Source organism: Eptatretus burgeri, chromosome 1, assembly GCF_056783735.1.
Source record: "Eptatretus burgeri isolate ZD-2024b chromosome 1, Ebu_testis_v1, whole genome shotgun sequence".
Taxonomy (NCBI): domain Eukaryota; kingdom Metazoa; phylum Chordata; class Myxini; order Myxiniformes; family Myxinidae; genus Eptatretus; species Eptatretus burgeri.
The window spans coordinates 89921985-89946592 of NC_140961.1; the positions used below are offsets into that span (position 1 = coordinate 89921985).

At 43.5% G+C, this 24608-nt stretch overlaps 1 protein-coding gene across 3 annotated transcripts in view; it reads left to right on the top strand.

Moving 5' to 3' along the window:
• Nucleotides 1–581: 581 nt before the first annotated feature.
• The window catches only part of MAPRE3 (microtubule associated protein RP/EB family member 3), a 134751-nt gene continuing 110724 nt past the window's right edge, over nucleotides 582–24608 (top strand). Inside the window, exon 1 of one of the 3 annotated variants that reach the window (XM_085891447.1) lies at nucleotides 582–648. The gene's annotated coding sequence lies outside the window, so the exon portion shown is untranslated. Of the gene's footprint in view, nucleotides 649–16361; nucleotides 16474–16833; nucleotides 16978–24608 lie in introns of those variants that run through there. The other 2 variants (XM_085891427.1, XM_085891436.1) reach the window with 2 other exon arrangements.

Sequence of the window (24608 nt, forward strand, 5' to 3'; positions counted from 1 at the left end):
ATCGCTGATTAGATTTTGGTCAAAATCGGTCAAAGGTCTGGGTCACAGAGAGGTCAAACATAATTCCGTAAATTCATGTGGAGAAATGGAGTATTTTTGCTCCGGTCGAAGTTACGAGTTCGTTTTAACTCCAATTTTAATTTTGTCTTCGGTTTTTGCGATCGCTTACGACGCTTAACACTCGGTTGTCGAAATTTTGGTAAAAATCGGATGTTTTGGAGACGTTTTAAGATTGCATAAAAAATATTTCACTCACCGCGTCACGGCTCGTCACGTGGTGCAGCACGCTTGAGCAGACGCGTCGTTGAGTCACGTAAAGGTTTTGCGTGTGCGCACTGACGGTGTTTTCGATAAAGATGGTGTTTAAAAGTCATTTTTTATCCCAATAAAGGTTATCGTCACATGCCTGACTCGCTAAGCCGTCGGATTATGTAAAGATTGTTGGTGGATGGCCGAATATTTCGGTTTTGTGACTTTGATAAAATAATATTAAATAATTGCGTGGAGAAATGGAGATTTTTGCTTCGGTCGACGTTACGATTTTTTATGGTTTGGCACAGAATCATCATAGAAACTTCTGGTTTGTGTCGCTACCTTCTCGAGAGACAGCTTTTATTTGACAAGGTCAGAGGTCAAGTTGACGATTTCGTAAGTACCAGTCTATGACTGCTTGTTTTTTTATTTCATCCCTCTATGTTTTTTTTTTTTTAATGTTTTTTTGTCTTGTTTCTGCAATTTTTGGAAGTAATAAAATGCTTAATGTTTTATCTATTTTGTTGTGGATTATATGAAGTATGGTAACACTTCATGATACTATCGTACTCCATGATACGACAGTATTCCATGATACTGCCGTACTCTGTGATACTACTGTATTCCATGGAACTACAATTCAGATCAACATTTGTGTCGAGTGCATTGGATATAAAATCAAGTAAACACACTTATGTTTGCTGCTTTATGACCACTTTAAGTGCATACACACAGTTCCTTGGCTTATTATGCAATCTGCATGGCGTTGATTTGTTTTCATAAAATGCTTAAACTATGTTATAAAAGATGCTCCAGCTCATTGTCGCCACGCGTGCCTGCTTGCACCTACCAAAAAAACGAAGACGTCTGCATATAAAAGACTATACATTTTGAATGTGGATGGGCTTCGCATTTTGCATTTCTATTTTGATCTTCCTCTTAGTGTGTTGTTGTATATTTAGACTGTTTTCATTGTCGAAATATGTATTTCATTTTGGAGTATTTGCGAACCAATATTGGTGCTTCATCAGATAGAAACTGTGCGATTGCACGTCTGATACCCCCAAGTGTAGACAAAAGCCGATGAGAGACCAGTAAAATGTGTTGTCGTTGATAATGTGGATGAAATCTCTTCATTCAGTATTCAGCTTCTAAAAAGCTGTGATGAATATCACATTAACAATCTCCCGCTCTTTGCACAATAACGACCTTAACGACCCAAACACTCCAAAGACCCTTTAAGACCTCAAAAACCCTGAAGATCCTTGAAGACCTTAGACCATTTAGATCCCTAAGTCCACAAAGACCCTTTAGACCCGTAAGACCCTTTGGACCCCAAAGACCCGTTAGACCATTTAGACCCCAAAGACCTGTAAGACCCTTCAAACCCTTTTGACTCCGAAGACCCGTAAGACCATTAAAGCCCCTTACACCCTTCAGACAGATAAGATAGCTTGTACCATTGAGAGCTAAAGATCACTCACACCTTAACAGACCCTTTGATCTTCCTCGAGGTGAACTTGATGGATTAGATCAGGGGATGTCAGCAGGTACATCATTAGCGACTGCTAGCTCGCTGGTTGCCAATGAGTCACTCGCATTCAAATGTGGAAAAAAATCTCCATTCACATGGTCAAAAAAATTGAGAGATGGTCTTAATAAAGACAGTAACAACAAGAAGGGCACTTGGTAGAGAGCATACCTCGACCACGTAATGCCTGATCCACGAGAACATATCGGCCCAATACATTTTTGAAATATCTCGCGATATATGGTTTTGGCCCCATCTCTCAATGGTGAAGAATCACAATAAAAAGTAAATAATTCTCATATCCAGATCCGGATTCAGTTCTTCACCAAAATGTAAGTAATTTGTCGTGGTCACACACTCAACCTGTCCACCAAGTTTCATCTGAATCCATTCGCAACTTCCTGAGATATTGTGATATATATATATATATATATATATATATATATATATATATATATATATATATATATATATATATATATATATTCTTCTTCTTTCGGCTGCTCCCGTTAGGGGTCGCCACAGCGGATCATCTTTCATGATCTGCATAATAATTTGGCACAGGTTTTACGCCGGATGCCCTTCCTGACGCAACCCTGGTCACCTCTTATGACACAGGGATATGGTACACCTATTCTCACCGGGGCATACACCGGGCCCAGTACATTGGCAGCCACCCCCAATATATATATATATATATATATATATATATATATATATATATATATATATATATATATATATATATATATATATATATATATATATATATATATATATATATACACACACACACATATACAGCTCTGGAAAAAATTAAGAGACCACTGCAAAATTATCAGTTTTTTTCTGGTTTTTCTATTAATTTATAGGTATGTGTTTGAGTAAAATGAACATTTTTGTTTTATTCTATAAACTACTGACAACATTTCTCCCAAACTCCTAGTAAAAATATTGTCATTTAGAGCATTTATTTGCAGAAAATGACATCTGGTCAAAATAACAACAAAAATTCAGTGTTTTGAGACCTCAAATAATTCAAACAAAACAAGTTCATATTCATTTTTAAACAACAAAATACTAATGTTTTAACTTTGGAAGAGTTCAGAAATCAATGTTTTGTGGAATAACCCTGATTTTCAATCACAGCTTTCATGCATCTTGGCATGTTCTCCACCAGTCTTTCACATTGCTGTTGGGTGACTTTATGCCATGCCTGGCGCAAAAATTCCAGCAGCTTGGCTTTGTTTGATGGCTTGTGACCATCCATCTTCCTCTTCATCACATTCCAGAGGTTTTCAATGGGGTTGAGGTCTGGAGACTGGGCTGGCCATGACAGGGTTTTGATCTGATGGTCCTCCATCCACACCTTGATTGACCTGGCTGTGTGGCATGGAGCATTGTCCTGCTGGAAAAACCAATCTTCAGAGTTGGGGAACATTGTCAGAGCAGAAGGAAGCAAGTGTTCTTCCAGGACAACCTTATACGTGACTTGATTCAAGAGTCTTTCACAAAGACAAATCTGCCCGATTCCAGCCTTGCTGAAGCACCCCCAGATCATCACCAATCATCCACCAAATTTCACAGTGGGTGCGAGACACTGTGGCTTGTAGGCCTCTCCAGGTCTCGGTCTAACCATTAGATGACCAGGTGTTGGGCAAAGCTGAAAATTGGACTCATCAGAGAAGATGACCTAACGCCAGTCCTCCACGGTCCAATCCTTACGCTCTTTTGCAAACCTCAGCCTGGCTCTTCTTTGCTTCTCATTGATGAAGAGCTTTTTCGAGCTTTGCACGACTTGAGCCCTGCCCCTAGGAGCCTGTTTCGAACTGTCCTTGCCGTGCACTTCACCCCAGCTGCCGTTTGCTGTTCTTTTTGTGGGTCACTTGATGTCATCCTACGGTTGTTGAGTGACATTCGAAAGAGTTGGTGGTCATACCGGTCAGTGGAAAGTCGTTTTCACCCTGGGCCAGTCTGTAGCTTTGTTGTCCCCAATGTCTGCTGCTTGACCTTGTTCTTATGAACCGCGTCTTTGAATTTTTAAGGATGGAAGCAACGTGATGCTCACTGTATCCCTCTGCCAGTAAAGCCAGAATTGAACCCTTCTTTCCTCACTCAAAACTTTTCTTTTCAACTCTTTTGGCATGATCAAGAGTAATTTTTTTTATTCCAATTACTTTTGAGGTACTACTAGCACTGTTTGTGCCATCCAGCTGGTCCGATTGCAAGAGGATAGTGATGACCACAGCAGTGGTTTTTATACTTTTCCTTGTTCAATAAGATTCGGTTAAGGTGATCAATCAGTACCTCACTAAGTAGAATGAGGTGTGCCTGTGTTGGAATTCAACAGACACTGGAATGGAATGGCTGCCGTACATGTAGAGATGCTGATTTAAAAAAATTTTGGGAGTGGTGTCTTTTCTTGCAGAGCTGTGTGTGTATATACATACATATATATATATATATATATATATATATATATATATATATATATATATATATATATATATATATACACACAAATACATCTTCTATATAAATGGCAGTCCTGTCTGTGTCTGTCTGTCTGTCTGTTTTTTTTGTTACGAATAAGCTCCTAGACCAGTGAACCGATCTTGATGAAACTTTACACATATATAGAACTAACATTCAGCTCCAGGATGCGCTAAGTGGCTCTCCATAAAAATGAAAAAATAGATATTAAAAAAAAAAAAAATATATATATATATATATATATATATATATATATATATATATATATATATAAAATAAATAAAATTTCCATTAGAAAAAAAAAATGACTTTCGAATAGTGCACCGGCATATTAATCATAACAAAAGGCTTCATGGTTAAAAACGCTAGGGTTTTTTGAAGTACAAAATGTTTGTATTCGTTGACTTTTTAAACATACACATTCTCCTCCTGTTATTTGAATTCTCGAACTGCACGCGCATGGCAACAGCGAACTGCTGATATATCTGCTCATGGAAGAGCCAGGCAAGCGGAGTCAGCTGCAGAGAGAGAGAGAGAGAGAGAGAGAGAGAGAGAGAGAGAGAGAGAGAGAGAGAGAGAGAGAGAGAGAGAGAGAGAGAGAGAGAGAGGGGGAGAGACAGAGACAGAGACAGAGACAGAGACAGAGACAGAGACAGAGACAGAGACAGAGACAGAGACAGAGAGAGAGAGAGAGAGAGAGAGAGAGAGAGAGAGAGAGAGAGAGAGAGAGAGAGAGAGAGAGAGAGAGAGGAGAGGGAGAGGGAGAGGGAGAGGGAGAGAGAGAGAGAGAGAGTGTGTCAGTCATCTTACTGCTGATCGAGCTGCTCATAAAAGAGCCAGGCAAGCAGAGACGGCTGCAGAGAGAGAGAGAGAGAGAGAGAGAGAGAGAGAGAGAGAGAGAGAGAGAGAGAGAGAGAGAGAGAGAGAGAGAGAGAGAGAGAGAGAGAGAGAGAGAGAGAGAGAGAGAGAGAGAGCGTCGCCTCACTGCAAATAGAGCGTCACACCGATGGGCGAGAGAAGCACAAAACTCACGTTCCAGCTTTCTAGGTCGGGTTTTGGCAGGACATCGACAGTTTCCACTGCTGCTAGAAACATTGAGTGGCTCAAGGCCGCCTTCAACTATGACCTCTCTGAGGATTACTGCAGCATAAAGCCTTCCTTCCATAAATCTGAGGAATAAAAGAAGCCTTCCCAATTTTCTCCATACAACTAATGCCTCAGTCTAACGAGCGTGAGGAAAATAGGGCAAATTTCCCGGGTATTCCCGGGTACTTCAGCTAGTGTATATATATATATATATATATATATATATATATATATATATATATATATATATATATATATATATATATATATATTAGTTTAGCCATATCTCTCAAAGGTGAAGTTTCACTTAAAAATTATTGGATCCAGATTCGGATCTTCAACAAAATTGAGTCAATTCTTTCTTGTCAAACACCCAATCTGCCCACCAAGTTTCATCCAAATCCATCCACAACTTTTTGAGATATCCTGCACACAGACAGACAAACAAACAAACAAACAGAGAGCGGTGAAAACATAACCTCCTTCACCTTCGGTGGTGGAGGCAATAATCAAGTTAATTTAGTTGTAACACTTAGCAAAACAATCTTGAGTCCAGTCCAAGTTTCCATATGTGCAGCATGCCTGTTTCAGCAGAAGTAACCCAGCGAAACAATAGCTGCTGTGGGAGAGAGAGAGAGAGACAGACAGAGACAGAGACACACAGAGAGACAGACAGACAGACACAGACTGACAGACACAGACAGACTGACGGACACAGGCTGACAGACACAGACTAACAGACAGAGAGATGTGTTTGCCAGAGCAAGCAAGCTGTGTTATGGGAAGAGTTCTTTCCTTGGTTGGAGCGAATGAAGACCTTCGTGTGACATTATATTATTATTTGCTTATCTGGAATTTAAATTCCAAATTACATTTAAGATATTGTCATCGGGCACCGTCTGTCCATCCATCTCCTATTTCGACTTCTTCAGCGAAACCGCTGGGCTGTTCCAGCCAAAATTTGGCAGCAACGTTCCTCTCCTGACTGGTAACAGGAATTGCTAAGCTAGTTCCGGTCACATGACTTTAAGTAGGTCAAAATGGCCAACAGTAAATTCCTTGAAAAATCTTCTTCTCCAGACCCATGAGTCACAATGCTAACAAATTTGGGTTACAACATTTGGGCATGGTTCTGATGGTAAATTATGGAGGCCATGCTGATCATTTGACCGGAAGTGTGTCAAAATGGCGGTCCTGAAAATTCCTTCCAAAATCTTCTTATTAACCACCAGTCAGAATGCTACCAAATTTGGGTAACAACATTACGCCAGAGTGTGGATGTTAAATTGCCGGTCATGCAGATCATGTGACCGGAAGTGTGTCAAAATGGCCGACTTACTCAATTGTTGGGACAATCATGCAAGTTCTTTCAAAAGTCTTCTCCAGACTCACCAGTCAGAATGCTACCAAATTTGGGTTACAACATTAGGAAAGGGTCCTGATGTTAATTTGCAGAGGCCATGCTGATCACATGACCAGAAGTGTGTTAAAATAAAGGTCATGCAAATTCCTTCAAAAATCTTCTCCAGATCCACCAGTCATAATGCTACTAAATTTGAGTAGCAACATTAGACTAGGGTAGGGATGTTAATTACATTGCAGAAGTCATGCCGATCACATGACCGGAAGTGTCAAAAGTGGCTTCCCGATTTGGCTCGACCTATCTTTGTGAATCTGCCTTTTCCGAAATGAACTGAATCAAATCTAAATTTCAAACTCATTTGACAAACCAGCATCTGAAGGACTCCATCACAGCTGCCCTCTCAGGATACACATCAGATTATGCAGTGCTGGTGGGTGGGCGGCATGCATTGTCAAGTTTCACACTAACGTAAAGGCAATGATCAATTTTCCTTCACTTTAAATATGTATTTTTGTATTTGAACTGTAATAACTCAATCTGTACCCTTAGTAATTCATGTATCTTTACCCTCGCCAAAGGAGAGGGTGTTGCATTTGAGTCCGTTTGTTATTTGGCAAAAATAATTATTTTTTTGGACAAATGTGATGATCGCCACCGTTTGTTTGTTTGTGTTTGTTTGTTTGATCGCCTCCAGGCCAAACCGCTCAACCGATCTTTCTGAAAATTTTAGAGATTAATGTCACCGACCCTTTGACGGCCATACATTAAAGTTTCGTAAAATGTGATCGACCGAAAAGGTCTACATAGACCAATAAACAAATTTAAGCCAAATTTTTTAAATCCTCAAATTTCATTGATTGACTTGAAATTCGAACAGGGTTTGCATAGTAGGTCAGTGAATTCAACCACCTATTAGTTTTGAGGTTATCTTAGGTCAAAAAGTCAACACAGGCCAGAAGGTCAACCCAAAATAGGCTACATTTTTAAATTGCTTCTAAAATTGTCAATTTTCATTCGATTGACTTGAAATTTGAAGACCATTTGCATATCAGGTCGCTGAATTCAACCACCTATGAAATTTGAGATCACCTTATGCCAAAAGGCCAAATTGGGCCAAATTTTCTAAAATCCTCAATATTCATCCAATTCACTTGAACTTTGAAGACCATTTGCATTTAAGGTCAATGAACTCAACCACGCATTAATTTTGAGGTCAACATGCACCAAAAGGACAACATAGGCCAAATTTGTAAAATCCTCAATTTTCATCTCATTGACTTGAAATTTGAAGAGGATTTACATAACAGGTCACTGAATTCAACCATCTTTTTTTGTGGCAGCATAGGGGAAAAGGTCAAAATAGACCAAAAGGTCAACTTGGGCTAGATTTCTATAATCCTCAATTTTCATCCAATTGACTTGAATGTTGAACAACATTTGCATTTGAGGTCAATGAACTCAACCACCAATTCATTTTGAGGTCAACATACAGCAAAAGGTCATCGGCCAAATTTCTAAAATCCTCAATTTTCATCCGATTGACTTTAAATTTGAAGAGCATTTGCACATCAGGTCATCTAATTCAACCACCTATTAATTTTGAGGTAAACACAGGCCAAAAGGTCAAATAGGCCAAAAGGCTAATTTGGGCCAAATTTTCTAAAATCCTCAATTTTCGTCCGTTTGACTTGAAATTTGAAGAGCATTTTAAGGTCAGGTCACTGAATTCAACTACCAATTAATTTTAAGGTCAAAAGGTCAACACAGGCCTAATTTCTAAAATTGATAGATAGAGCCAAAAAAATTAATATATCACTATATCTCAATAAGTTGTGGACGAGTTAATGCAAAAAAAGGTGGATGAGTTGAATAGGTTACAAGAACAAGCAGATTGGATTTTGGTTTCCATCCAACAAATCAGTTGAATACAAAACATGAACTCTTTCACCTGGCAGAGGTATGCACTCGTCCAAGTGCCAGTCTACTTTGTGCTGTTTTTACAAGTTGTCACTCTATGAGTGATTTTTCATTTGTTTGTTTATTTGTTTGTTCGTCTGTCTGTCTGTCTGTTTGTTTGTCCGCACAGAACTTTCGTGTTTTTCTCCACAACCACTTGTCAGATTAAGATGAAATTTTTACCATTGGTGCGACTACTCATTTAGAATGTTATAATGATAATTATGACGTCATAGGTCACGTGGTGTGGCAGTTATATTGGAAAACGGGGAAAAATCGGAACTCTGTATCTATAAAAGAGCACCAAGGAAAAAATTGAAACTTGGCATGTGGCAAGTACTCCTCATGGGGAATGAGTTTCAATTTTTTTATGAGTTCAAATGTGCCTTTTGTTATGACGTCATAATTGCAAATGTAGAACACTGCATCTGATCAGTGTGAAAAATTTTGAGGGTCATCTGGGGATAAAATGGTCCACAGAAAAAAAATTCATTGTCATCGGTCACGTAATTTGGCAGCCATATTGTTTAAAAAAAAAGAGAAACTTTCAAAAATCTCCCCTGAAATGGCTGAACAAATCGAGGTGAAACTTTACACGCCTGTTCCTGAGGAACAAAAGGTTCACACATATTATATCAAAGGTAACATGGTTGGCTGCCATATTACCATAAAACCTCTAAAATACACCACTTAGAAGAAGTCCTGGCAAGGGTCTGCTATCTCTGCTCTCTTTCTTGTTAATTTATGCTTTTAGTAGCTTGGCAATGTTTTTGCATTCCACAGGGCAAAGATTTCCAATCCACGCTTGTTGTATCTCTGAAGTACTGTTTGGGAGTGAGGGTAATATTATGGAAGCTCAGCTGGAAAATGTATTTGGGCATGTTTTGAACCTCCCGCCTGACTGAAGATCACCAAAGTTATTTCCATGCAAAGTGATCACATCTAGGCACTTGTCCCTTTCCACATCACTTCTTCAGCACAACCCACCCCCTCTCTTTATACTCACCATAGCATTGCTTTTGGCAATTTCCATTTGGCAATAAATCATGGCATTTAATTCGGCTTTCCCATTCGATGATCCCTAAATCAGTTTCAGTTTCACTTTTAAACATCAGTTTTGCTTTGGGGTATTATGTTTCAATTCATCATTGCACCTTATGATAAACGTGAATGGTGCACGGAAAAGGTTCTCAAAAACGATTATTGGGGGGAGGGGGGATACCTTTTTCCGATCTTTGAAGTGGTCTAAAAGGGTCTAAATGATCTTTAAAAGGTCTTAAAAGGGTATAAGGTGTGAAAAGGGTCCAAGCAGTGCTTCTCAATCTTTTCCAACATCATTCGCCCAAATCAAGTGGTTCCAAAAATGTATTCAACACATTGCGAAGCAATGGATTCATTTGCAGCAATTTGAAAAGGAAATAGCAGGAAATACTCTGACCTTTTGATGATGAATGAGCATTATACCAGAACAAAATTGCAGTCCAAAGCAAGAAATTCAGAGATTTGGCCTCATTTTCTGTAGAGTACAATCTCAGATTTTCCTCCAGCAGCTTGATATGAAGGAGAATGAGGTTCTTCATCTTCTCTTCCAAATTAGGAGCTCTTTCCTGCCACTCACTCAGCTTTACAAGTTGTCCAATGGGATGGTCTGCAGAGTTCTTCTCCTCGACATGACCTTTCCACAAATCTATTTTCCGTTTGAAGCCTTCGATCTTCCCGTAACTTCAATGTCACCAGCTTTTCCCTGTATAGACAATTTCAATTTGTTCAAGTGTTAAAATATGCAGGACATGTAATTCAGTCTAGCAAGCCAATAATCCTGAAACTTCGAATCCTTCTCCCTGTTTTCTTCAAAGAACAAAGACAATTCGTCTTTCAGAGCCAGACTCAGGAAAGCACTTTGCCTCTTGGCAGACATTGGACTTTTGCATTGAACAGCTAATTCGTGCATGTAGCATCCATATATTTGAACAGCTGAAAGTACAAACGAGATTTCTTGGCATGTGCACGGATGGCATTCATTATTATCACAGTATCTTGAAGGACCTCTTCGAGATCGTTTTTCGCAACCTTTTTCACACAACCAACAGGCACAGATAACCATTTGGCAGCCAACGTCTCTTCATGAATCAAGCAGTGAATCAGACAGAAAACAGTATGAAGATGTGCTTTTGATGCGTGTGACCACTCCTTGGTAAGCCATAACGATGGCAGAAGCTCCATCTGTAGTCACAGCCACACATTTGCTCCAATCCAGACCTGCCTCCTGGACAAATTCAAAAAGCTTCAGAAATAGTGCATCTCCTGTCATTTGCACACCAACAAGGAGGCAGAACAGATCATGCTCTGCTATCTTCTTTGCTTGCACATCAGGAATCGGCAATATGCAATCAGCTGAGCCTTATTGCCCGCATCAATTGTCTTGTGAAATTGCAGTCCAAAGCAAGGAGATTCCCTCAGCCTTACGAGCAATTGATATTTTAAGTTGTTTGCAATTGACGTACATCTCCTCCTCATTGTACAATTGGAATTATCTTCACCTTGTCCACTGCCCTCGATTCTCCATGGATACTCAGGAGGAACTTCCAGATATGGCAGGATCATTTTCTCTGCTTCGATGAATGGCCGCTTCTTCTGAAATAGAACCCTTTGCTTTCTTAAGAGATGCCAAGACAAGTGGCTTCTCATCCCGGAACCTGGTAAACCACTGCTCCCTCCAGCGAGTTCTGCTGGTTCCAGTACGAAGCTAGTATTGTCTCAAACAACTTCATTGACTTATTTTTCTGCTGCAAATTTGTGTGTTGAAATGGGACTCCAGCTTATAAGGGGCAATATGAGCATTGCTATATCTCACATGGCAGAAGAGGCATTGCACCAGAGGGAAGGGATTCAAGCATTCATCTCTGGGTAAAACGAAGCCATACTTCACACATGCCTCCTTCCTTTTGCGATGGTTGGGAAGTGATGGGTCAGAACTTGCTGGCAGTCATTTTCATTTTGTTCCCTTTGCTTTTTTTCCACTGCAGTTGCCATCTACTTCAGGCTTCTCTTCGACATCTTTCTCATCTTCATCAGGATTCTTGTCATATGGTCGACTCTCTTCAACATCTGCTGCTGACATCTCTCCTTCTTTCAAGACTAAGTTCACCTTCTCAGTTTCCTTTTCATTCATCACTGTTCTCTTGAAATACTTGCAGAGAGACATTGCAAGAAAGGCACGATCTCATAAGAAATGTGGAATTAAATATATGTAACAATAACGGACCTAAAACCAATTTTCTTCTTCCTGGGGCATATTATATAGACACCATTAAAATAAAATGACCTCAGACAAAGACCTTTTATAATGACATGGTTTTAAGCCGTGCTTGACATTGCTATTTGGTTGGTGTATAATGTGACAGAATGCTACCATGAGCGCTGAGGTTGATTTTGACAAGACTAGATTTTCATAACTACGAGAAGTAAACACATTATGAAGATGGCAGGAGATTACGATTTTTAAATGGTGAAGGCGCTTCAATATTTGACTATTTCCATCTGTTCATACGTCCGTCTGTCCATCAAAAAGAATGAAGAATAACCTTTCCAATGCGTGTTTCTCTGAAAAATGGATCCTTTTGACCCTTCAGACTGTTGAGACCCCTTCGACCTTTGAAGACTCTTTGAGACCCTTGAAGACTCAGAGGACCGAAAAGACACAAAATATCCTGAGGACCCAAGGAAAAAAAGACCTGAAAGTCCCTGAGGACCCAAAAGACCCAAAAGTCCTTGAAGACCCAAAACACCCCAAAGACTCAAAAGACCCAGATGATCCAAAAGATCCCCAGAACGCAAAATAACCAGAAGACCCAGAGGAACCAAAAGGCTAATTAACAATAAAGAACACAGAGGAATTCCTCTGTTTTAAATGCACTCCATGTTAAGGTGTATTGGGAAGTTTCATCGGTCTTGACATGCATTCTATTTTTAAAATAAAGAACAAAAATAATAATAATCTTGTAACAAACCATATATTAATTAATAAAAACCATATTAACAACAATAATAATCAGACTTTGGCAAGAATAATAACGAACATATAATCTTCGCCCTGGCACAAGCACATGGGGGGGGGGGGAGTTGGTGAAGGACAAGCCAATACTGAAGCAGTACAGCAGGCAGTTATGCAATAAGGCCTTCAAGACCAATTACAATTTGGTCCAGTGGACCAACGAACACACTGGTAATTCTAATAGGTTCTAAAGGGTAATTCTAAGATATTCTAAAGGGTAATTCTACGAGGTACTAAAGGGTAATCCTGATAGGTTCTAAAGGGTAATTTGAAAGGGTAATCCTAATAGGTTTGAAAGGGGAATTCTAAAGGGTAATTCTAAAGGCAATCCCAAAGGTAATTCTAAAGGGTAATTCTAATAGGTTGTAAAGGATAATTCTAAATGGTAAGTCGAAAGTGTAATTCAAAAGGTAATTCTAAAGGTAATTCTAATTGGTTCTGAAGGGTAATTCTAAAGATTAATTCCAAAGTGTAATTCTGAAGGTAATTTAAAAGGTAATTCTCAAGATAAATCGAAAGGTAGTTCTAAAGGCTACTTCTAAAGGTCATTCTAAAGTGTAATTCTGAAGGGAAAATCGAAAGTGTAATCCCAAAGTTAATTCCAAAAGGTAATTTGAAAGTGTAATTTCAAAGGTTATTATAAAGGGTAATTCTAAAGTGTAATTGTGAAGTTAATTCAAAAGTGTAATTCTGAAGGGAAATTCCAAAGTGTCATTCTAAAGGTAATTCTTAAGTGTTATTCTAAAGGGAAATTCTAAAGTGCAATTTTAAAAGGGTGATTCTAAAGGATAAATGTAAAGTATAATTATAACAGGGTAATTACAAAGGGTAATTCAAAAGTGTAATTTTAAAAGTGTAATTCGAATGGGTAATTCTAAAGTGTAATTATAAGAGGGCAATTCTAAAGGGTAATTGTAAAGGTTTATCAAGGGTAATTCTAGAGTGTAGTTATAAAGGCTTCTAAAGTGTAATTCTAAAGTGTAATTCTAAAGGGTAATTCAAAAGTGTAATTATAAAAGGGCAATTCTAAATGGTAATTGTAAAGTGTAGTTATAAAAGGGCAATTCTAAAGGGTAATTGTAAAGTGTAATTATAAAAGGTTAATTCTAAAGGGTAATTCCAAAGTATAATTCTAAAGTGTAATTCTAAAGGGTAATTCTAAAGTGTAGTTCTAACGGATTTTAAAGTGTAATTCTAAGGGATAATTCTAAAGGGTAGTTCAAAAGGCTAATGCTAAAGTGTAATTCTCATGGGTAATTCTAAACGGTTATATAGGGTAATTCTCATGGGTTATAAAGGGTAATTCCAAAGTATAATTCTAAATGGTAATTCTGAAGGGTAATTCTGAAGTGTAATTATATAAGGGTAATTCTAAAGTATAATTCTAAAGGGTAATTCTAAAGTGTAATAATAAATGTTAATTCTAAAGGGTTATTCTAAAAAGTGATTTGAAAGTGTAGTTCAAAATGTTAATTCTAAAGGGTAATTCCAAAGGGTAATTCTAAAAGGTAATGTAAAAGTGGAATTCGTAATGTTAATTCTAATGGGTAATTCTAAAGGGTAATTCAAAAGTGTAATTATAAATGTTAATTCTCAAAGGTAATTCTAAAGTGTAATTCTGAAGGCAATTCTAAAGGGTAATTCTAAATGTTAATTCCAAAGGGAAAATTCTAATGTGTAATTCTAAATGTTAATTCTCAAGGGTAGTTCTTAAGGGTAATTCTAAAGTGTAATTATAAATATTAATTCTAAAGGGTTATTCTAAAGGGTATTTCAAAAGTGTAATTCCAAATGTTGTTTCTCAAGGGTAATTCTAAAGTGTAATTAGAAATGTTAATTCCAAAGGGTAATTCTGAAGTGCAATTCTAAAGTGTAATTCCAAAGGATAATTCGAAAGTCAAATTTTAAAGTGTAATTCTCATGGGTTATAAATGGTAATGCTCATGAGTAATTCTCATGGGTTCTAAAGGATAAGTCTAAAGGGTAATTCTAATGCGTAATTCTAAAGGGATCTAAATGGTAATCCTGGTGGGTTCTAATGGATGATTCTGAAGGGGTCGAAAGGGTACTTCTAATGGGTGTCGTTCGTTTCTCGGTTTAGCCTATTTCATATAAAAAATGCCAAACTGAACCGCTTCTTTCAGACACGGGTGCAATTTTTTTTTCCAAATAGAAATTGTGGGTGGAATCAGGTGAACTGTCCAACCAGTGGGTGTTAAAGACAGTCAGACAGACACACAAACAAGCTTATTATTATTACTTTTATTAAGATTAATTAATTGTGATGGAATATTAATGTGCTGGATTTTAATGTATCGATATTGACGCATTAATTCTGCACCAAGCAGAAAAACTCACCAAGGATTCCACAAAGCAACTCACACAAATTGTGATCAATCAGTAAATTCGGGAGTAGACTTAGGTAAGTCACTGAGGCCAAAATAGATTGCTTCAGCAGTTGAGAGATGCACAATAAAGTGAGAGGAAACTCTCTGTAACTCGAAGAGGGGTTGCAAATAATTTGTTATAACGAAGAAACACATTGCCATGAACAATGACTGGGCTGAGGCAGGACCAAAGGACAGACATGATTCTGTCTGAACAGCTCGGTTCATACAGCTGGGTTCCCACAGGCTCGAGCGTTTTGGGCACTTCCCCCCCCCTGATCATCGACTTCCATTTTACCCCCCATCATTCACCTTACTTTTTTTCCTTTCGTGGAGTAGGAGATTCTATTATGAGTAGTAAACATATGAACCCACCAGTCATTCACTACATCAGTCATTCATCCTCCCATTCACCCCACCTTTCTCATTCTTCACAATCCTGACCTCATTCACTCTTGAGTGAACTATTTGTCCTGGTTGAGAAGCACAAGTCTAAAGTCTCCAAAGTGTTTTGAAGTGTGTAATGGGTCTTAGAATGCGCAGAGTCTTAAAAGATCGATAGGTATGAAAAGTGTCTGAATCGTTAAAGGTCTATATTGAAGGAAAGAGTCTAAATGGGTGGTGAGGGGTGTAAAGAGGGTCTTAACAGGGTCGAAATGGGTCTGATGAGGTCGAAGCCTCTTCAAGGGGTCTAAGCCGAAAGGGGTCTTCAAGGTCTAAGCCATAAAGAGTCTTCAGAGTCTAAGGCATTGAAAGGGTGTAAGAGTGAAGCTGTCGTAAATAAATTAACTCTGGAGTGAAACACGGCAATAACGGCCCAAGTGACCTCCTCATAAGTGTTTTTTTTATTTTATCATTTTTTTAACCCCATTTATTTTTGTGCATCACGGTCATAAATATGATCCTAAAAAGTTTCGACATGATTATCCTTGGGAACTCAAAGCAGCAATGTCATAAACAAGAAAGCAAACAAAAAACAAACGTTTCACTTTTACATGTTGAGATTAATACGTATCGCTTGAATTAAATTTGATTGAAATGCCTAAAACAAGGTGTAAACTGATTGAACAAGCAGGTATCTTGGCGAAGACATGAAATATGAAAATACAACTAGTCAAAAAGGCCAAATGAATGTCCAAGGTCGGTTTCACACGTGACGAGGACACAGACCGAATGAAGTTCGGATTTTTATAATATTTTTAATGGTTTGATGAAAGGAAGGAGGAGAAGGACGTCGTTCAGATTTGACGTTGCTGAGAAGATCCAACTCCGAATGACTGAAGAGGAAGATTCTCCAAATCGAACGGACAGATGCGCATGCGCACTTGGCTCGTTCTCACCGCTTACTCAGGTGAGACTGTCCGAATATCTTCTCACTCTTCATTCCCACTTCGCTTCTGTCCTTCCTCTCTTCCACTTCCCATCGTTGTCGTTACTCTGTCACCGTTGTCTCTTTCAATCGTTACCGTTTTGCGAACGGTGCTGATCCGATATATGGCATGAACGTCACCACGTACAAACACTGTGTATCCCACAAACCCGCCGTTATCGTTCTCTATCCTGTTGAAGACAACGCGATTTGTCGATGTAGTCATTTAGTCACAAAATGTATTATAATTTTTATATTTGTCGAGGGGTGTGTTTTCATGAAGCAGCCGCGCCTATCCTGACTCGTGAACTCGAAGGCAATTGGAGTGATTGATTTGATAAAAATCAATTGAAAAACGAATGAATGAATTTGCGAGTAATATAATTTGAAGGATTGCTTATGCTTCAGTGAGTGGAGGAAATGTATTATGATGAGCTTGTAAATCAGCGATCCTCGTCTTCAGCGGTTGGAACGCTCGACACCAAGGTCTCCTGTCACTTCACCTGCCTCCAACTCCAACTCCACCCTCCCTTGGCTTTCTCTCTCTCCCTCCACACCCTCCCCTCCCCCACCTCCTCTGTCTCTGTCTCTCCCTCTCCCCTCGTGTCCTCTCTCACTCACCTCCGACCCCCTCCTCCAGCCTCCTTTCACCCACCCACCTCGCGTCCTTCCACCCACCTCGCAGCCTTCCCCCCACCTCGCAGCCTTCCACCCACCTCGCATCCTTCCACCCACCTCGCATCCTTCCACCAACCCACCCACCTCGCATCCTTCCACCCACCCACCCACCTCGCATCCTTCCACCCACCCACCCACCTCGCATCCTTCCACCCCCCCCCCCCAACACCTCACATCCTTCCACCCACCCACCCACCCACCCAAACACCTCGCATCCTTCCACCCACCCACCCAAACACCTCGCATCCTTCCACCCACCCATCCAAACACCTCGCATCCTTCCATCCACCCACCCAAACACCTCGCATCCTTCCACCCACCCACGAAAACACCTCAGATCCTTCCACCCACCCACCCAAACACCTCGCATCCTTTCCCCCACCCACCTCGCATTCTTTCACCCACCTCGCATCCTTTCACCCACCCACCCACCCACCCACCTCGCATCCTTTCACCCACCCACCCACCCACCCACCTCGCATCCTTTCACCCACCCACCCACCCACCCACCTCGCATCCTTTCACCCACCCACCTCGCATCCTTTCACCCACCCACCCACCTCACATCCTTTCACCCACCCACCTCGCATCCTTTCACCCACCCACCCACCCACCTCACATCCTTTCACCCACCCACCCACCTCGCATTCTTTCACCCACCCACCCACCCACCTCACATCCTTTCACCCACCCACCCACCCACCTCACATCCTTTCACCAACCCACCCACCTCACATCCTTTCACCCACCCACCCACCTCATCATCCACCCACCCACCTCACATCCTTTCACCCACCTACCCACCCACCTCACATCCTTTCCCCCACCCACCTCGCATCCTTTCACCCACCTCGCATCCTTTCACCCACCTCGCATCCTTTCACCCACCCACCGACCCACCTCGCATCCTTTCACCCACCCACCGACCCACCTCGCATCCTTTCACCCACCCACCCACCTCGCATCCTTTCACCCACCTCGCATCCTTTCACCCACCTCGCATCCTTTCACCCACCTCGCATCCTTTCACCCACCTCGCATCCTTTCACCCACCTCGCATCCTTTCACCCACCTCGCATCCTTTCACCCACCTCGCATCCTTTCACCCACCTCGCATCCTTTCACCCACCTCGCATCCTTTCACCCACCTCGCATCCTTTCACCCACCTCGCATCCTTTCACCCACCTCGCATCCTTTCACCCACCTCGCATCCTTTCACCCACCTCGCATCCTTTCACCCACCTCGCATCCTTTCACCCACCTCGCATCCTTTCACCCACCTCGCATCCTTTCACCCACCCACCTCAAATCCTTTCACCCACCCACCTCAAATCCTTTCACCCACCCACCTCAAATCCTTTCACCTACCCACCAACCCACCTCGCATCCTTTCACCCACCCACCTCAAATCCTTTCACCCACCCACCTCAAATCCTTTCACCCACCCACCTCAAATCCTTTCACCTACCCACCAACCCACCTCGCATCCTTTCACCCACCCACCTCGCATCCTTTCACCCACCCACCTCGCATCCTTTCACCCACCCACCTCGCATCCTTTCACCCACCCACCCACCCAACTCGCATCCTTTCACCTACCCACCCACCCACCTCGCATCCTTTCACCCACCCACCACCCATCTCGCATCCTTTCACCCACCCACCCACCCACCCCGCATCCTTTCACCCACCCACCCACCCACCTCGCATCCTTTCACCCACCCATCCACCTCGCATCCTTTCAACCTCGCATCCTTTCACCCACCCACCCGCCCACCTCGCATCCTTTCACCCACCCAACTCGCATCCTTTCACCCGCCCACCCACCCACCTCGCATCCTTTCACCCACCCGCCCTCCCACCTCGCTTCCTTTCACCCACCCCCCAACCACCTCGCATCCTTTCACCCACCCACCCACCCAACTCGCATCCTTTCCCGTCACCCACCCAACTCGCATCCTATCACCCACCCACTCACCCAACTCGCATCCTATCACCCACCCAACTCGCATCCTATCACCCACCCACCCACCCAACTCGCATCCTATCACCCACCCACCCACCCAACTCGCATCCTATCACCCACCCACCCAACTCGCATCCTATCACCCACCCACCTACCCAACTCGCATCCTCTCACCCACCCACCCTCCCAACTCGCATCCTATCACCCACCCAACTCGCATCCTATCACCCACCCACCCACCCACCTCGCATCCTTTCACCCACCGACCCACCCACCCACCTCGCATCCTTTCACCCACCCACCCACCTCGCGTCCTTTCACCCACCCACCCGCCCACCTCGCATCCTTTCACCCACCCACCCGCCCACCTTGCATCCTTTCACCCACCCACCCGCCCACCTCGCATCCTTTCACCCACCCACCCGCCCACCTCGCATCCTTTCACCCACCCACCCGCCCACCTCGCATCCTTTCACCCACCCACCCACCCACCTCGCATCCTTTCACCCACCCACCCACCCACCCACCCACCCAACTCGCATCCTTTCACCAACCCACCCACCCACCTCGCATCCTTTCACCCACCCACCACCCATCTCGCATCCTTTCACCCACCCACCCACCCACCCCGCATCCTTTCACCCACCCACCCACCCACCTCGCATCCTTTCACCCACCCACCCACCTCGCATCCTTTCACCCACCCGCCCTCCCACCTCGCATCCTTTCACCCACCCACCCAACCACCTCGCATCCTTTCACCCGCCCACCCACCCACCTCGCATCCTTTCACCCACCCACCCACCCACCTCGCATCCTTTCACCCACCCACCCGCCCACCCCGCATCCTTTCACCCACCCACCCGCCCACCTCGCATCCTTTCACCCACCCACCCGCCCACCTCGCATCCTTTCACCCACCCACCCGCCCACCTCGCATCCTTTCACCCACCCACCCGCCCACCTCGCATCCTTTCACCCACCCACCCGCCCACCTCGCATCCTTTCACCCACCCACCCGCCCACCTCGCATCCTTTCACCCACCCACCCGCCCACCTCGCATCCTTTCACCCACCCACCCGCCCACCTCGCATCCTTTCACCCACCCACCCGCCCACCTCGCATCCTTTCACCCACCCAACTCGCATCCTTTCACCCGCCCACCCACCCACCTCGCATCCTTTCACCCACCCAACTCGCATCCTTTCACCCGCCCACCCACCCACCTCGCATCCTTTCACCCACCCGTCCTCCCACCTCGCTTCCTTTCACCCACCCGCCCTCCCACCTCGCTTCCTTTCACCCACCCCCCAACCACCTCGCATCCTTTCACCCACCCCCCAACCACCTCGCATCCTTTCACCCACCCCCCAACCACCTCGCATCCTTTCACCCACCCCCCAACCACCTCGCATCCTTTCACCCACCCACCTACCTCGCATCCTTTCACCCACCCACCTCGCATCCTTTCACCCACCCACCTCGCATCCTTTCACCCACCCACCTCGCATCCTTTCACCCACCCACCTCGCATCCTTTCACCCACCCACCTCGCATCCTTTCACCCACCCACGTCGCATCCTTTCACCCAGCCACCCACCCACCTCGCATCCTTTCACCCACCCACCCACCCACCCACCTCGCATCCTTTCACCCACCTCGCATCCTTTCACCCACCTCGCATCCTTTCATTCACCCACCCACCTCACATCCTTTCATCAGAGTCCACATCCGGATTGTGACTGTCATCATTATCAGTCTCCATGAGAAGTTTTTCCACTTCATCTGTATTCATATGTGCCATTTTGAAGGGTAATTATCGTAGCAACGAAAAAAAAACACGTGACTCTTTGCACACGATCTACCATTATTGCAATGTCGATTTTAGTGCGAAAAATAGTCCTACGAGATAACACGTACCTGGCAAACGGAATTGAAAATCTTGTCCCACTGCCAGCGACGATTTTTCTCCTTCAGTGGGGTTTCCCAAAATGTCTTAGAAATTAACTTAGATTTGCTCATTGAAGGGTAAAATTTCATTTGTGCATTCATACTTGCTTGGCAAATGGGAGTGATGCACATTATAAGTGTTCACTCAATGTGTTGAAGGGCATTAAATGAAAAAAATTCCAATAATTCCCTCCACCACTGAAGGTGGATGGAGGTTATGTTCTCATCTCTGTCTGTATGTTTATCTGTCTGTGAACAGGATATCTCAAAAAGTTCAGGATGGATTCAGACGAAACTTGGTGGACAGGTTATGAGTGTGGGTGTGACCAGGGTGAACTGATTCGAATTTGGTGATTATCTGGATCCGGCTTATGTGAATGTTTTTAATTCCACAATGTAATTCTTCACCATTGCGTGATCGGGCCAAAAACGATACTTAGAATGCTTTCTCAAAAAGTTATGGATGGATTTGGATGAAACTTGGTGGAGAAGTAGGGTGTGTGACAAGGACTAAGTTTGATTCTATTTTTGTGAATATATGGATCCAGATTCAGACACGATAAAAATTTTTTTAATATTCAAATGATTTGTCATCATTGAGCGATGGGGCCACAAACGATATATAGCAAGATATTTCAAAAGTTGTGGATGAATTATTATTAAACTTGGTGGATGAATTGGGTAGGTGACAAAAACAGGCTGAATATACTTTGGTTCAGCTCTGGATCCAGATCCGGCCTATCAGTGGGACACAAAAAGTAAACTGTTCAGCCCAGCAGAGATACGGGCTCTTCCGAGTGACTTTCTCGTTTAAAATTTGATGACAAAAGCTCAAGTGGTTAATATTAATATGTGTGTGTCAGTGCGTCTCCACCATAACCCCAAAACCATGAAACCTAACATCACCAAACTTTGCATGCATACCAAGGGAACTCCAAGGGAGTGCATGGGTGAAAATTGGCTACTTGCGTTCAATAAAACACCCCTTTTGAAGACAATCAATGGCCTTATTTATTTATCCTTTATAAAGTAATTCCTACTTCGAAGAAATGAGCAGGGTTTTTTTGTCCCTGTTGGGTATGTTCCAGTTACAGATGGCCTGGTAAAGTATTAATTGAAAAGGAACACACCTCTCGAGCGGTCCATTCACAATATAGCAGCAAAAGCAAGTCACTTGAAATGTAAACACGCCCAAAGGGCATGTTCCTTTAAAATGAATCATTACGTATTTAGAGTTGGCCAGTAAAGTATGTTGATTGCTTTGCTGATGGATAGGTAGGAACTGATAATATGTTGACAACACATCATTAAAAACGTCCAGAAGTGCAGTGTGAGAAACTATTTTGAGAATGTTAAAGAAGACACTCTGAAAGTTGGATGCTCACTTTGTTCAAGAGACATTGCTCATCACTGCAATACAGTAAGTCCAAAATGCTAAAACCTTTGAAAAACAAACACCAGAGAGAGTACCTCGAAGTGACGGTTGGGAAAGTGGATTCAAAGAAACCAAAGTCTGCAACTGCAACAAATTCACTTTTGCAATTAATGATTGAAAGCATTTTCACCCTGGGATGCTGCATTCCCCCCTTTCCTCCCCTCATGCTGCCTTCCCTCCCCCTGATGCTGCCTTCCCTTCTCCTTCCCCTCACACTGCCTTTCCTTCCTCTCCCCTCATGCTGCCTTCCTTTCCCCTCCCATTATGCTGACTTCACATCCATTCCCCTCCCTTCAATTCCCCTCCCCTCATGGTGCCTTCCCTTATTTCCCCTCCCATCACTCTGCCTTCCCCTCCTTTCTCCTCCCCTCATGATGCCTTCCCTTCCATTTCACCTTCCGTCACACTGCCTTTACTCCCCCTCACTCTGCCTTCCCTCCCCCTCATGCTTCCTTCCCTTCCCCTCTCCTCATGTTGCCTTCCCTTCCCATCTCCTTACGCTACCTTCCCTTCCCCTCCACTCATGCTGCCTTCCACTCCTTTCCCCTCTCCTCAGGCTGCCTTCATTTCCTCTCCCTTCATGCTACCTTCACTTCCTTTCTCCTCCCCTCAAGATGCTTCCCTTCCTTTCCCCTTCCCTCACGCTCCCTTACCTCCCCTCACACTGCCATCCCTCCCCCTCATGTTGACTTCCTTCCCCTCCCCTCATGTTGCCTTTCCTTCACCTCCCCTCACATTGCCTTTCCTTCTCTGCTCCTCATGCTGCCTTCCCTTCCACCCCTTCACACTTCCTTCCCTTAAGACCCCTCATACTGCCTTCTCTTCCCCTCCCCTTACGTTGCCTTCCCTTCCCCTCCCCTCATGCTGCCTTTCCTTCCATACCTCTCCTCTCATGCTGCCTCCCCTTCCTTTCCCTTCTCCTCAGGCTGCCTTCCCCTCCTTTCCCTTACCCTCATGCTGCCTTCCCTTACTTTCTCTCCCCTCATGCTGTCTTCCCTTCCTTTCACCTCACCTCATGCTGTCTTCCCTTCCTTTCCACTCCCCTCACTGGCGGGATTGGGGCAAAGCCTTCAGGACCCCCAATCTTTGATGAAAGGAGGGAAACCACGGGGTAACATCCCTGGGTCAGATTGCGGGAGAGTGTGTCGGAGTGGTGCTGAGGTATCGTCCACCAGACAGCGGTCTCCTTGGGTTAACCTGAGGCGGTCCCTTTGGGTGGGTGCCTGGAATGTCCTATCCCTAAGAGAGGATGATCACCTGTCTCTGTTATCATCTGAGCTCAAGCGTTTCGACATCGGTATTGCAGCACTCTCTGAGGTTCAGAGACCGGATTGCGGCGAGATAATGATGGGTGGTTACACCTACTATTAGTCTGGTCGCTCTGATGGTTACCAGACTCAAGGAGTTGCTGTAGCTGTGTCCAATAAGCTGACCCCAATGATAATTGAGGTAACACCGGTCAACGAGCGTATTATGAGACTAAGGATTCGTCACTCCTTCGGTGTCATTTCCCTGGTCTCTGTCTCTGCTCCGACTGAGGCGAGTGACCTCACCATGAAGGACATATTCTACGTCACACTCGAGTCTGTGGTTGATCAGTGCCCCAGACGAGATACACTTCTAGTCTTGGGGGATTTCAACGCATCGACTGGAACTGATTGGGATGGTTATGAGACGTGTGTTGGTCCCCATGGGTCAGGAACTATGAATCAGAATAGCACTAAGTTCCTTGACTTTGCAAGAAGTCATGGACTTAGGGTGGCCGGTTCATGGTTTCAGCGCCCACAAGCTCATCGCTGGACTTGGTATTCCAACGCTGGCGGTGTGGCAAAGGAGATTGACCATGTCCTCGTTGACGGTCACTGGAGGATGATCCAGAACTGCAGGGTCTACCGGAGTGCTCAGTTCCTCAATATTGACCACCGGCTTGTTGTAGCAACTCCAAAGCTGCACCTTAAATCCTGGAGAATGGTACCATCCCAGCCTCGGCTGGATGTTGGCAAGCTCAAGGATGAGAGAGTAGCTGAGGAGTTTGCGAACAGACAGTTTGGACATTTGGGGTGTCTAGGTGCTTTGGGAGGTCCTG